Source organism: Lepidochelys kempii, chromosome 2 (genome assembly GCF_965140285.1).
Source record: "Lepidochelys kempii isolate rLepKem1 chromosome 2, rLepKem1.hap1, whole genome shotgun sequence".
In the NCBI taxonomy this organism is placed as follows: domain Eukaryota; kingdom Metazoa; phylum Chordata; order Testudines; family Cheloniidae; genus Lepidochelys; species Lepidochelys kempii.
Window position 1 is genome coordinate 17121040 of NC_136381.1, and position 14927 is coordinate 17135966.

The following is a 14927-nucleotide window of genomic DNA, read 5'->3' on the forward strand; positions in this document are numbered from 1 at the left end:
ACAGTGAGATGGCAAAGTTTGCAGACGATACAAAATTATTTCAGATCGTTAATGCCAAAGCTGACTGGGAAGAGTTAGAAAGGGATCTCCCAAAACTGGGTGACTGGGCAACAAAATGGCAGATGAAATGCAATGTTGATAAGTTCAAAGTAATGCACATCAGAAAACATAATCCCAACTATACATACAAACTGATGGGGTCTAAATTAGCTGTTACTACTCAAGAAAGAGATCTTGGAGTCATTGTGCATAGTTCTCTGTAAACATCTGCCCAACATACAGCAGCAGTCAAAAAAGCTAAGAATGTCAGGAACCATTAGGAAAGGGATAGACAATACTGAAAATATCATAATGGCACTATATATATCCATGGTATGCCCACACCTTGAATACCACATGCAATTCTGGTCACCACATCTTAAAAAAAATGCATTAGAAATGGAAAAGGTACAGAGAAGGGCAACAAAAATGACTAAGGGTATGGAACAGCTTCCACATGAGGAGAGATTAAAAAGCCTAGGACTATTCATCTTGGAAAAGAGACAATTAAGGGGTGATAGGCTAGAGGTCTATAAAATCATGAATGGTGTGGAGAACGTGAATAAGGAAGTATTATTTACCCCGTCACATAACACAAGAACCAGAGATCACCCAATGAAATAAATAGGCAGCAGATTTATCACAAACATAAGGAAGTACTTCTTCACATAGCACACAGTCAACCTGTGGAATCTATTGTCAGGGGATGTTGTGAAGGCCAAAAGTATAACTGGATTAAAAAAAATTACATATGTTCCCTGAATATAAGTTCATCAATAGCTATTAGACAAGAAGGTCAGGGACACAACCCCACATTCAGGGTGTCCCTAAGCCTCTGACTGCCAGAAGCTGGGACTGGACAACAGGGGATGGATCACACGATAACTATCCTGTTCGTTCCCTCTGAAGCACCTGGCACTGGTCTTTGCCACAAGACAGGATACTGGGCTAGATGGACCATTAGTCTTACTCAGATGTCTACGCAGCAAATAAACACAAAACCCACACCTCACGGCTGGCCCATGCCATCAGACTCGGGTTAGCAGGGTTCAGGCTGCGGGACTGTTTCATTTCTCTGTAGACTGACCAGGCTTAGGCTGAAGCCCGAAATCTAGGACACCCCCCCACCTTGCAGGGTCCTAGAGCTTGGGCCGCAGCCCAGCCATCTACACAGCAGTAAAACAGCACTGCAGCCATAGCCTTGGTCAGCTGGCACGAGCCTGAGTTTGCTGGCACAAGCCAGCCACAGGTGTCTAGTTGCTGTGTAGACATATCCTTAGAGTTATGGCTCTGTCAGAATGCTGTTCTATTCTGACAAGTGACTAAAACTGGTAAGTGGCTTAGAAAGAGCACAGCTTTACTTTCAGATCCCAGGCTTAATTTGAAGGAAAGGCAGTTAGAAAAGCCATTCTTTAGCTTTTAACCACACAAAACTTGATATAAATCCACAATACCATTTATTTGTATAGACTTTCATTATGCATAGCGAAGAACATATATCATTTAATATTCCAATCAATTAATATTATTGTCTGCGCTGGCAGACCCATCCACCTGAAAATAGCTGCGACACAAACTCTAGAAAGCCACAAACACTGACTTTGTTGCAGTCCAAAGTCTTTTGATCAGCATGCCCTGGAAGACCAAAAGAGCTCTACAGCAGAAGGTTAGTGCGAGGTGGGCTCTTGCAAGCTAAAAATGTCACATAGCATATTCCACAATTCCAGATTCTCACAATAGTCAATCTCCCCTCCTGTTGCCATAAATTCCAGGAGAATTAATACAGCCTTTGGGCTGAAGTAAAGCAATCAGTGCAATGCCCAGTAATTATAGCTCTAGGCTCAGCCTCCAATCAGCCAACTAGAAATTGCTATGTCAATTTAAAATGTGTGCGCTGGCGGTGGGGAGGAATAGTAATACTTCCTTACTTCTTATCCTGTCCTTAACCAACTAGTCTATTTTAGCCCACAACAAAGTAGCAATCCTGAGTCTGGGAGGAAATACAGTATTGTGATTAGGGTACAGTAATGGGAGTCAGGAGATCTGTATTTTTATTAACAGCTCTTTCACAAGCCTTGGGAGACACTAATTTTGGATTTCCCAACTGGAGATTTCTAGGGTTCTTTTTTGGAAGAGATGAACAGCCCCCAAGCCCAAATAAAGATCATGATATAGGTGCTCAGTACCTCTGAAAAATCAGGCACGAGGCATCTCAGGTTGGGCACCCAAGAACTGAAGCATTCAAAATTATTGTTCACTTGTACCTTTTGCCTTTCACCTCTGTTCAAGTTCCCCATCTGCAATATTGAAATAATGTGTCACACAGGGGTATCGGTGAGGCTAAATGTATTTTTTTGTAAAGCAGACAGAGATCCTCAATAGGTACTACTGATGTATATGTACAAATATTATGACTCTGTTGCCATGGCAACTACCACAAATTCAACTTTTATATGCTGCAGAATCAATTCAAAAGAAAACTGACTGAAAAGGATCAAGCCCGTTTTTAAACAAATCTTCAATCATTACAAAACATGGCAATAAAATGTATGAAACAAGTGAGTAAAAAGGAAAGTTTTCCCCATGTAACTGACAGCCACAAATCTAACATGCTCATCCACAAAGAAAAAAAAAAGAAAAAAAAAGCCTAAAAGTGCCATAGTACTGGTAATCATCTTATTTCACCCTGATATGATGCTCCTAAGATACTCAGGTTTCAGAGTAACAGCCATGTTAGTCTGTATTCGCAAAAAGAAATGGAGTACTTGTGGCACCTTAGAGACTAACCAATTTATTTGAGCATAAGCTTTCGTGAGCTACAGCTCACTTCATCGGATGCATACTGTGGAAACTGCAGAAGACATTATATACACAGAGACCATGAAACAAAATGTCTTCTGCAGTTTCCACAGTATGCATCCGATGAAGTGAGCTGTAGCTCACGAAAGCTTATGCTCAAATAAATTGGTTAGTCTCTAAGGTGCCACAAGTACTCCTTTTCTTTCTAAGATACTCAATCTGCCAGCCATCAGTTTCCATTTCTCTCAGTAAAGTCCATCTCTGAAAGTGCCATCTCAGAATCTAGCTATTAACATAAAATAGTAGAGAAGCACCATATTAAAATAAAATCAACTGAAAGCACTGATTAAAGTACATAAATGGTATTTTTATCACATAAAAATGATATAAGTTGATTAGAGGGAACCACACATTTTGGAACAAAATGTGCTACTGGAATTGCTTAGGATTCTTTGAACAGCTGTCATAACTTTTGCTTTCTATGCTAAACTATGATAATCCCATTCATAGACATTTTTATTGAAAACCCCCTAACATTAGCCATTTTAGTGATGTCAAAATACAGATGTTACATGGCACAAAATTCATGAAACAGTTTATTTTCATTTCCTTTAAAGCTTATGGAGCCAGAACAATGGCAGTCTATTTCCACAACAGGTCTCTGATCCAACAGCCAACCAATCATCTGGGAATCTGAAAGTCATCAGTGTTACTAATGTGGACACCTACTAGCACCCACTGTAGTTAGGAATGTAAACAATTTCCTTCATAGAATCACAGAAATGCAGGGCTGTGAGGAACCTCAAGAGGTCATCTATACCATCTCTGAAAGGTCTTTATCTAACCTGTTCTTAAAAACCTCCAATGACAGGGATTATACAATCTACTTTGGTAATCTAGTCCTATAGTTAGAAAGTTTTCTTCATAGTTAGCCCACTACATACAAGTAACCTGTTGTGAGATTCTTCTGCATTTTATCCACTCCCCCAAGCTTGGAGTGAAATCTATATTTTAGTGGGAAAAATGGTGTGGAGAAAATGAATAGGGAAGCGCTATTTACCCCTTCATGTAACACAAAAACCTACTGCCTATTCATTTCAATGTGTGATTCCTGGTCCAAAACAAACATAAGGAAGAACTTCTTCACACAACATAGAGATCATCTGTGGAACTCATTGCCAGGAGATGTTGTGAAGGCCAAATCTATAACTGAGTTAAAAACAAAATTTAGATGAGTTCATGGGGGATAGGCCCATCAATGGCTATTAGCCAAGATGGTCAGGGACCCAACGCGATACACTGGGTGTCCCTAAACCTCTAACTGCCAGAAGCTGGGACTGGACCACAAGTGATCACTCAATAATTACCCTGTTTTGTCCACTCCCTGTTCATTCATTCCATTGAATGAACCTGGCACAGACCACTGTCAGAAGACAGGATACTCTGCTAAATAGACCATTGGTCTGACCCAGCATGGCTATTCTTATGTTCTTAATGATTCCATTTTATTAGACCTGAAGCAGAAGATCAATCATACTCTTTGCAGTTTTAGTATTGCAGTCTAATGGAATTCCAAATTTTGATACAGGTATACATATTTACACTCACACAGACATATGTACACTAGGATGGGGTAAGAGAGCAGAGGAGAAAATGGGGAAGGAAATTTAACATTTTCCAACATTACAGTATTTGAAACCAGAAATCAATCACTGCTGTCTTATTTGTAAAATAATTACCTTCAGTTCCCACTTTTAACACTGTTTTTTCTGAATGAACAATCATAGACCTGCCAACTCACTCATTTTGGCACATTTTAGAGTGTCTTTTCCTCCTATGAAGGATTTAACAGCGTGTTTCAAAAGCAATTTAAAGTCTCACTTAGTGAAGTTCTCCCAGTGTAATGGCCCTACAATCAGTATTTTAATCCCCCAAATTTGTAATTTCTCAGTGAAATTTTATGTAAACATTTTAGAGCCTATTTACAGAGTCTTTCAACAGACAAGCTCGGTACTGCAGTCCATCATACCATAAACAAATTTCCCCCCAAAGGTCAAGTTTGGTCTCTATAATACACCAGCCTGTCAGAGAGATGGAAAGCTATCATCACGGATAGTCACAAAACTGTGTAACTTTCATCTAACACTACAAAGGTCAGATCTGCATTGTCACACCTCACTGTCATGTGTTGCCAGGACACAATCATCCTAAGAGTGTCAGACAAGCAAATGACATTCGTTAGCGCTAAATGGATTCCCTGAACAGCTTGACAGCACGCTTACAGTATTTGTATCATGGTGTTTGGTCAATACTATGCAAGACAGACCTGTATGTATACCATATCAGTATATCACTCAACGAAAAACAGAAACACCTGCCTCCAGACACTACAATACCAAGGGACATAGTGGTGTTAACAGGCCTATCTCATCCTGCCACAGGACTCTTTGCCGCTTTTACAGATCCAGACTAACGCGGCTAACCCCCTCTGATACTTGACATCACAACATAGTATCAGGGGGCTGTTCCGTGATGAGTTCGCGGCCCCTTCCCACAGCGAGTGACCCCCCCCCCCCCGGCCCCAGGCGCTGCAGGGGACACTGACGTGGTGAAGCCACAGCAGGGCTCGGGAGGCTGGCTGGCTGGCTGGCGGCCGGGGCAAACTTTGCAGCACAGCCCCAGGCGGGCACTCGGCGACACCTGGAGCGCTCTGCGATGCGATTCCGGGCCAGCCCGGCGGAGCGACGCGCAGGGCGCGCGGACACCACGCGAAGGTTAGCTGGCTGCGCGGCACCAGGAGCGCGGGAACTGCGGGCCCGGGGGGGCCCAGGCACCAGGATACAGGCGCGCGGGGGCGCCTCGGACGCCAGTCCCCCGCCTCGCGCCGGCCGGCACCGTTGGCGAAGTGCCCCAGCCTCCGTGCGGCGCCACAACCCCGACCGCCTTCGCTTCGCCTCGCTTCCCGGCTGCCGCCTCTCGCCTCGGGCACCCTCCTTCCCGCGCTTCCTCTCCCTCCCCCGGAGCCGCTCACTTGCCCTCGCAGACTCACCTCAGCCACGACTCCTCTTCCTCGGCTTAGCCGCAGCCATTTTGCTCCTCCCGGCTACTGAGGCTGCTGGCGCGCGGAGCACTGTGGGAGTTGTAGTTCTTTCGGGGGAGGGCTCCTCGCCTTCCGCAGTCACTGTCGCGGCCCAGTCTCCTGGTTACCCCCCGAGGCGCGACCCCGGCACTGAGGCTGCTTAACCCCAGAGGCAGCCCTGCCGCAGCTGAGGGTCACTGGGGGAAGCCGGGTGGAAGGGGCAGCTCACGCATACAAATCCCAGCATGCTGTGCGAATCATAAACTATCAGGGTTGGAAGGGACCGCAGGAGGTCATCTGGCCCAACCCCCTGCTCAAAGCAGGTGAAAAAGTTTTTCCTAATATCCAACCTAAACCTCCCCCACTGCAACTTGAGACCCTTACGCCTCGTTCTGTCATCTGCTACCACTGAGGACTGTCTCCCCCTGCTTGGCGTTGCTAATGGTCTCTGAATGCGGCCATCTCCGACCTTTTCCCCCCTCAGCCATCACCGTCAGGTGCCCCAGGCAGACAGTGGGAGGGACCAAGGTGCGCCAGTGCCCAAAGTCCCTGCAATGGCAGGTCAGGGATTAAGTGAGGTAGACTCAGCTAATCCTGCCCAGTGACCCTGCAGAAAACCCACACTCACTGCCAATCTGACTGAGGGGGAAAGCCCTTCCTGGCCCCTCTTGTGGCAATCAGACCCTGAGTGTGTCGGCAAGAACCGGCCTGCCACGCACCTGAAAAAGACACTGTGCGGTGGCACCTCAGGGCACTGACCCATCCTGCCCACTGTCGCATCTCCTGACCTGGCCATCGCTGGTACTTCAGAGGAAGGAAATAAAAAAAACACCTGAACAGACTTGGTGACAAGAGATTCCTTCTTGAAGCCTAAGGGTGGCCGGCTGAAGCCTGGACACATGAGCTTTTAGGCACATAAACCATAAATCAGAAATGACCCTTAAGGCTGCTGAGTCCTGCTCCCTACCAGCACAAGCCAGCCCCTCATTCATTTGCGCTCATAAATTTGGCTAGCTCACTCTTAAAACTAAGTTGTTTGCCGCCCACAACTATTAGGAGGCTGTTCTAGAACCTCACTCCTCTGAGAGTTAAAATCTTCTAATTTGTAGCCTGAATTTCATAGAATCATATGAGGTGGAACCATAGGTGGTGGAATCTCCATCCTTAGAGGTTTTTAAGGCCGGGCTTGACAAAGCCCTGGCTGGGATTATTTAGTTGATGTTGGTCCTGCTTTGAGCAGGGGATCGGACTAGATGACCTCCTGAGGTCTCTTCCAACCCGAATATTCTGATTCTATAAGAGGCTGAGCGGGAACAGGGCCTTTGGGTGGAACGCAGGTGGCCCCCCACTGCTAGGGAGCTTCTGGTGGTGGTGCTGTAAAGGCAGCAGGACAGCATGCCTCCAAAGGGAGGTGTGCCGCATCCAGCATTTCTTGCCCCGTTTGGGGTGGCTTAGCCTCCCCAAGCCTCTTATACCTGCCGCCCATAAGCAATTATGTCCATTCTCAGCCTTCTTACTAGGCTAAACAAGCCAAGCTCTTCCAGTCTCCTCTGGCCCTACATTCCCTTGGTCATCCTAGTAGCGCTTCTCTGCACCCGTTTCACTTCAAATTCATCTTTCTTGAACATGGGTATCCAGAATTGTACATGTTATTTCAAATGACGTCTTATCAGTGCTCTATACAATCGCTTGAATACTTCCCTATCCCTACTGGAAAAACCTTGCCTGATACATCCCAAGATTGTATTCACCTTTTCACAGTGTTACCAGAAAACTTGGGAGGTATCTTTATAAAGGACCCCCTCCCAGACAGGCCCGTTTACTCTGAATTAGTATCTATCACCTATGGTCATACCAATAATTACATTACTCACTCTAAGGAAGAAAACAAAAGGGATTTATTTAATGAATAACAGAGGAATAAAGATAGATATTTCTATTACACTGTATTGATGGAAGCAGGAGACAACAGAAAACCAGATGGGATCAGCAAACCCAGGAACCCCTTGAGAACCAGGACCAGGAGCCTCAGGAGAACACGCCACCACTAGAGCAAGCCACCACTGGATTGGATACGGAACCGCTCAATGGCAGGAACAGGTAGGTGTATTCTTCTTCAATGTTACCACAAACGAGCACAGGCTACCTCTAGGACAGATAGCAACCGGCACACTGTGTGGAACTCTTATATACTTTCCTGTTGCCAGGCAGATTTTCCTGCCTTTTCCTTCAAATTTCCTGCCTCTGCCTCTGTTACTAGGCAGAAGTCCCTTAAGCTTACCCAATCAAAAATAAGCAACAAAGAAAAGAGTGTCAAGCCAAGAAACAAGAAGGCAAAACAACATGGAGGATAACAAACAACAAAACAAAATGGCAGAAAATTCCTAACAACAGCTGCATCACCTTGGTGTCTCATAGTCATCCTGTGCTTGACACACACATCCATGTCTTTCTCCTCTATTGCTTCCAGCTGATGATTCCCCCGCCCCCGCAGCCTGTAGCAGAAGTTACTATTATTAGACCCTAAGTTCTTGTTTTTACACTTTGTACTATTCAATTTCATGACATTTCCATCACGCTAGTCTTCAAGCTCATCCAGATCTTCCTGTATAATATCCTGATCCTCCTCTGCATTGATGATGCCTCCCAACTTTTTTATCTTTGGAAAATTTCAAATAGTACACTCCTACTTTCTGTGCCAAGGTCATTAATAAAATATTGAATAAGATTGGTCCCAAGAGCTATCCTTGAGGAACTCCACTAGTAACATCACTCCAGTCCAATAATTCACCTTTTCAGCACAACCCGTTGCCTTGTCACCTTTAGCCAGTTCCTCATCCATTCTACCATTCTTGTACTAATCCTCATCTTGTCTAATGTAACTAATATTTTTCTATGTGCTGCCATGTCAAATATTTTACTGAAGTCGAAGTATATTAGCTCTACTGCATATCCCTTATCTAAGATATCAGTTATTTTCTCAAAGAAGGGAATTAGGTTAGTCTGTCACTAACTAACTGTCATCCAGTCTGTTACTGGATGACAGTTATTACAGTCTGTTACTGGATGACAGACTATTAGGTTAGTCTGTCACTAACTGACTGTCATCCAGTCATCTCTCAATCGAACAACATCTCTACTTCTACTCCCCAATCGCTGACCATGTCTAACACTATAATCAGTGTTGTGTACCAAAAAAGATGAATAAAGAAAAGAGAAAAGCAACTATATATAGAAACAGGGAAGCCTCCTTGGACTCCACTGCACTCAAAAGCAAAGCACTCTGCAAGTGAACCAGAAGTGGCCTTTCCCCAAGGCATTACTAAAGAGGAACTCAATAGTCTATTGACTTCAGTAGTTTGACAGCAATAATTCCATAGTTTCTTATTAAATTAAATGTAAGGCCTGGTCTGCACTATAGAGTTAGATTTATGTGAGGCAGCTTACACTGACCTAACTCTGTGAGCATCTACACTAAAATGTCGCTCCAGGGGATGTAATTCGCCCGCTACACTGACTTCTTAACTCCACCTCCGCTAGAGGCATCACACTTATGGCAACGTAGTTAGGGCAATGCAGTGTCAGAGTAGACACTGCATTACTTACATCGACTTTCGTGGCCTCCAGGAGGTGTCCCACAATGCTCCATTGTGACCGCTCTTGTCACCATTTTCAACTCCACTACCTGGTGGCCAGGTACACAGATACACACCTGTCATAAATATAAAGGGAAGGGTAAACCCCTTTGAAATCCCTCCTGGCCAGGGGAAAGCTCCTCTCACCTGTAAAGGGTTAAGAAGCTAAAGGTAACCTCGCTGGCACCTGACCAAAATGACCAATGAGGAGACAAGATACTTTCAAAAGCTGGGAGGAGGGAGAGAAACAAAGGGTCTGTGTCTGTCTGTAGTCGTCTTGGCCAGGGACAGAACAGGAATGGAGTCTTAGAACTTTTAGTAAGTAATCTAGCTAGGTATGTGTTAGATTATGATTTCTTTAAATGGCTGAGAAAAGAATTGTGCTGAATAGAATAACTATTTCTGTCTGTGTATCTTTTTTGTAACTTAAGGTTTTGCCTAGAGGGGGTTCTCTATGTTTTTGAATCTAATTACCCTGTAAGATATCTACCATCCTGATTTTACAGGGGGGATTTCTCTATTTCTATTTACTTCTATTTTTTATTAAAAGTCTTCTTGTAAAACACTGAATGCTTTTTCATTGTTCTCAGATCCAAGGGTTTGGGTCTGTGGTCACCTATGCAAATTGGTGAGGCTTTTTATCCAACATTTCCCAGGAAAGGGGGGTGCAAGTGTTGGGAGGATTGTTCATTGTTCTTAAGATCCAAGGGTCTGGGTCTGTAGTCACCTAGGCAAATTGGTGAGGCTTTTTACCAAACCTTGTCCAGGAAGTGGGGTGCAAGGTTTTGGGAAGTATTTTGGGGGGAAGGACGCGTCCAAACAGCTCTTCCCCAGTAACCAGTATTAGTTTGGTGGTGGTAGCGGCCAGTCCAAGGATAACGGGTATAATATTTTGTACCTTGGGGAAGTTTTGACCTAAGCTGGTAAAGATAAGCTTAGGAGGTTTTTCATGCAGGTCCCCACATCTGTACCCTAGAGTTCAGAGTTGGGGAGGAACCTTGACAACACCCCTCCCCTTTTAAAGCACCATTAATTTTAAATTCCATTTCCTGTTTGCTTGGCATGGAGAGCTCACATAGGAACTGCCCAGCTGACTGTGTCTGCTCCACATAGCAAATGGGATCCTGCCTGGAGTACACAGGAGGTGGTGGATCTCCTGGGTCTGTGGGGAGAAGAGAATGTGCAGGCACAACTCCAATCCAGCCATAGAAACATTGATATCTATAAGCAGATTGCTCAGGGCTTGGGGAAGAAGGGCTACAACAGGGACACCCAACAGTGCCTCGTGAAAATCATGGAGCTGTGGCAGGCATACAAGAAGGCAAGGGAGGCAAACAATTGCTCTGGTGCGGAGCCACAGACACGCTGCTTCTACAAGGAGCTGCATGCTGTCCTTGGGGGAGACTCCACCACTGCCAAGAGCCCCATGGATACTTCAAGGGAGCTGGAGTCACAGGCCCCTGAAGAGCACAGTGAGAAGGAGGTGTTAGACGAGGAAGAGGAGGAGTAGTATGGGGGCAGACAACTGGGGGATCCAGTGGTGCGGCGAGCCATAACCTCTTTCTGACTCCAGGGCAGTCAAGTCAGTCCCTACATCTAGCACTAGTGAGACTGATACAGGGGAAGGAACCTCTGGTAAGTACGCAGTTTGCTTTGATATTGCAGGGACACATCTGTTCATTTACTATTTTTTTAATCAGGCTAGAAGAGGTAGTGAAATAACCAACAGAGGCAGAGTTGCTATCTGCTTTTCATTCCCCTGTACAGCTAGGCAGAGGGGGTCTGGGGAACAGTTTGTTTATGTGCACTGGGATGTTCCATGAATCCTCACAAAGATCTCAAGGAAATTTTCCTGGAAGGAGTCTGCAATCCTCTGCCAAAGGTTTCGGGCTGAGGGGCGGGGCTGCCTTATTTCTTCTTTCTTCCACCATGGTAGGACACTTTCTCATGCCAGTCAGCAATTATGTCAGCAGGCACCATTGCAGCACACAGGCTAGCAGCATAGAGATCCAGTCTGCGGCCAGACACATGCAGGAGCTGTTCCCTTTCAGCCTCCATTACATCTCAGGAGTAAGAGATCAGCTACAATCACCATGGCCTGTGGAAAACGGTGCCAATATTCAATGCAATTGCCCTATCCGCATATACTGATGGTCATGTACTCTCCCCACTTATTGTCCCAAATTGCCTCTTTCTCCTCTTCCTCACCATGGCTGGGACTGCTGCCATGCTCTATGAATTTAATTACTGTGGCAGCTGTATGTCGATGTTAACTTTGGACAACTTAATTTTACAGTGTAGACATGCCTTAGTTCACATTAATAAAGTAGCAGGGAAATTTTCAATTTCCTAAGCAAGCAGTAAAAGGTACCTTAGCTAAAACTGTCAATAAAAGTTCAAAATGGGGGATCAAATGGTGCAAGATGGCCAATGCAGTACATTAATTCTGCTCAAGAAGTTTCTGAGTTGGTGAAAAAAACCAAACAGTGAGGTTGATTCCACCTCACATCAGTGTAACCAAGAGTAACTCCGTGGTAAACTGGTATAAGTGAGAAGATAATCAGGCTCACAATGTTTCATTTCACATGGTTTTAATGTAGATTTATCATAGAGGAGGATAGCTAAGGAGCTGTACAGTGTCCATAAGGTAAGGGCTGTAGCCATCCAAAGTCACTTGTTTGGCTAACAGTAAGATATAGCAGATTTTAAAGAAGCATATTCACAGATGTGAATATTTTTTAGTCTTTACAATCAGATTCTAATCAGATGACATTTTTAATCTTTATTTTAAAGTCTATTTTTTCTAGCCAAAATATACTGTTTTTTCCTTGATGTTTTTGTTTATATGAATTAACAAATATTTTGTTACAACATTTTCTAAAAGATTGAATTTAGACCAGGAGAGAAGATATGCCTACAAAGAATAGTTAAAATAGAGGAATCAGATCTACCATGATGAATTCTGGCTGGCTTTGTAGTCCAATAGCTTCACAGGCAAGATCCAAAGACAGCAGCAAATGAGCTCCCCCAATCCCCTCCACTGGCTCCCTGCAGATCTTCACCCACTCTTTTCCCCATATAGTGCCCTGGGTGACAGCAGTATCCCCTCCAGAGCCACCTCTAGGGGGACAGAAAAAATGGATTCGGGGGGGGGGGGAGGGAGGTGACTCAAGAATTTTCAGGAAGTACTGAGCATACACCCTCAGAAAACTAAGCATCTTTAAAGTGATTCAGATTGGGTGACCAAAAATTGCACTCAGTAACACTAATTGCTTTTGAAAATTATCGCCATACATATTAAAATACATATATACACTCAGAATACAGTCTATATGAATAACAGAGGAATAAAGATAGATATTTCTATTACACTGTATTGATGGGCACAGGAAGTGGTCTATTAATCTATAACGTGTTTACACTCCAATAATATTTTTATAATATAAATTATACAGATTTTGTTGTGTTTTGTAAAGCCAGCATTTTGATTTGCCAGTAATTCCCCTAAAGATACAAGAAAACTCATTGTCAATGTGGTCAAATGAGGGAAAAGGTCATTTTAGTTACATTTCACAAATAGTGCTTTATGTTTTCCTCTGGCATCTGGAATGTTTGTAGTGATAATTTTTCTTATAGATTAGAATAACTTTGATAAATTTTGGGTTTTTTCTTTTAGGAATGTTTATATTTATAAAAGATAAATGGCTTCATTATAAAATATTTAAATCCAGAGTTAAATTTAATTTGCTGATTTGGTGGGGGGCGCTTGAAATGGAATTATAGTTACTTCGCCAGTGGAGAGTGGGAAACAGTATAACGTATTAAATATCGTTTGTTATATGCAGAGTTCCTGCAGTGTTAGCCATTACTAGAGTTAACTATGTATAGATCATACTACATTCCTCCCCCTCCCCACAATGAGATTTTATATATTAGTCAAATTTCCAATCCCTTTTCAGAGAAGCTGGAACTGATGTACTTGTGCATATTCTACATATCTCCACCTTACGCAATTTCTTCCTCCTGCTGTGCAGTAAAACAGTAATGTCAGAATTTTTGAGTACCATAATCTCCAAAAAAAAAAGCTAATTATTCTCTTCCATTTTCAGTCTCAACTAGACTTTTCTGAGAACTGATTAAAGCCCTGTAGAAAAGAATGAACGTGTTCCTTTTTGCTACCAAGACCATTTCTTCAGCACTGTTTTGTATGCTGAATACTCCACATTATGTTCTGTGTAACAAGAATGATTTTTTTAAAAGGCTATGTAGTTATAGCCTATTGCAAGGAAGTACTGCAATCAGACAATATCATGTCCTGTACACAATAATGATACACTACAAATTTCTGAAAGGCTTGCAGGACACAACCTGCACAGAGAAAAAAACATTGCTTCAAACAGCAGTGGGCCAGATCCTCAGCTAATATAAATTGGCATTCCTCTACTAAAATTAACCGAGTTATGCTGCTTTACAGCAACTAACAATCTGGCCTGGTATGTCAAAAAAATACCTCCAAAGTATACACAGATAATGGTACAAGAAAAAATTTAGATGTTTGGCGGGGTGTGTGTGTGTGTGTATTCAATAATGGTTGATAGTCAGACTTTTAAGCTATTCTGGGAGCAAAACTGAAGGAATAAAACCCCTTGCAGCTTTCTTAAACTACTATCTGAAATCAAATCAGTTTAAAGGATAAAGCTTGTCTGGATCTAAAATGTCTTGGAAAATGACAGATACAGTGTCTGCCATTTGTTTATGTCCAAAATTTAGGTTTTATAAAGGGGAAAAAATGAGAGTCTCATGATCTTTTCTTAAATATAACAAATAAGTAATATCTATATTTATGGTGCTTTCCAAACATTAACTAATTAATCAGTCTTCCCAATCCCCCTGGTAAGTAGGTAAGCAGTATTATACCAAGTGTACAAATGGGCAAATTATGACAAATTTATGCTAGGTTTTTATCTGTGCTCCATATGCAATGGGTGCATCAGTGACATGAGGGGCTCACAAAGGAGCCATTTGTGACTCCTGATTTTGGATGACCAAAGTTAGGCAGTTAATTAAGTAGCCTGATTTTCAGAGATGCTGCATATGGGCAGTTCCCATTGATTCTAGGTACCCAAACTGGAAATCTTTGGTTTCAGTGACCTAGGAAAAAATGGGACTGAATGCAATGTGCTGAGTCCCTCCCACAAGGTCCTATGTCCTCTCAACTCTAGGTAACTTCAATGGGAGTTGAAATTTATCTGACATTTCCAAATTAATCTGAATGTCAAACTGCTGTAGGAAATACTCTGCATATTGTTGCCCCTTTTTGATCTCAGTGGCTACTCAAAATTTGGAGCTATGGGGAAGTTCCAGCAGTGAGTAGA

General features: G+C 43.2%; 1 protein-coding gene across 7 annotated transcripts in view; it reads right to left on the reverse strand.

The window, feature by feature from the left end:
• Positions 1-6064, reverse strand: part of EFR3A (EFR3 homolog A) — a 189989-nt gene extending 183925 nt beyond the window's left edge. For 4 of the 7 annotated variants that reach the window (XM_073330112.2, XM_073330111.2, XM_073330115.2 and 1 more), the window contains exon 1: positions 5888-6052. The gene's annotated coding sequence lies outside the window, so the exon portion shown is untranslated. Of the gene's footprint in view, positions 1-5887 lie in introns of all 7 variants that reach the window. The other 3 variants (XM_073330119.2, XM_073330113.2, XM_073330120.2) reach the window with 3 other exon arrangements.
• Positions 6065-14927: the final 8863 nt, after the last annotated feature.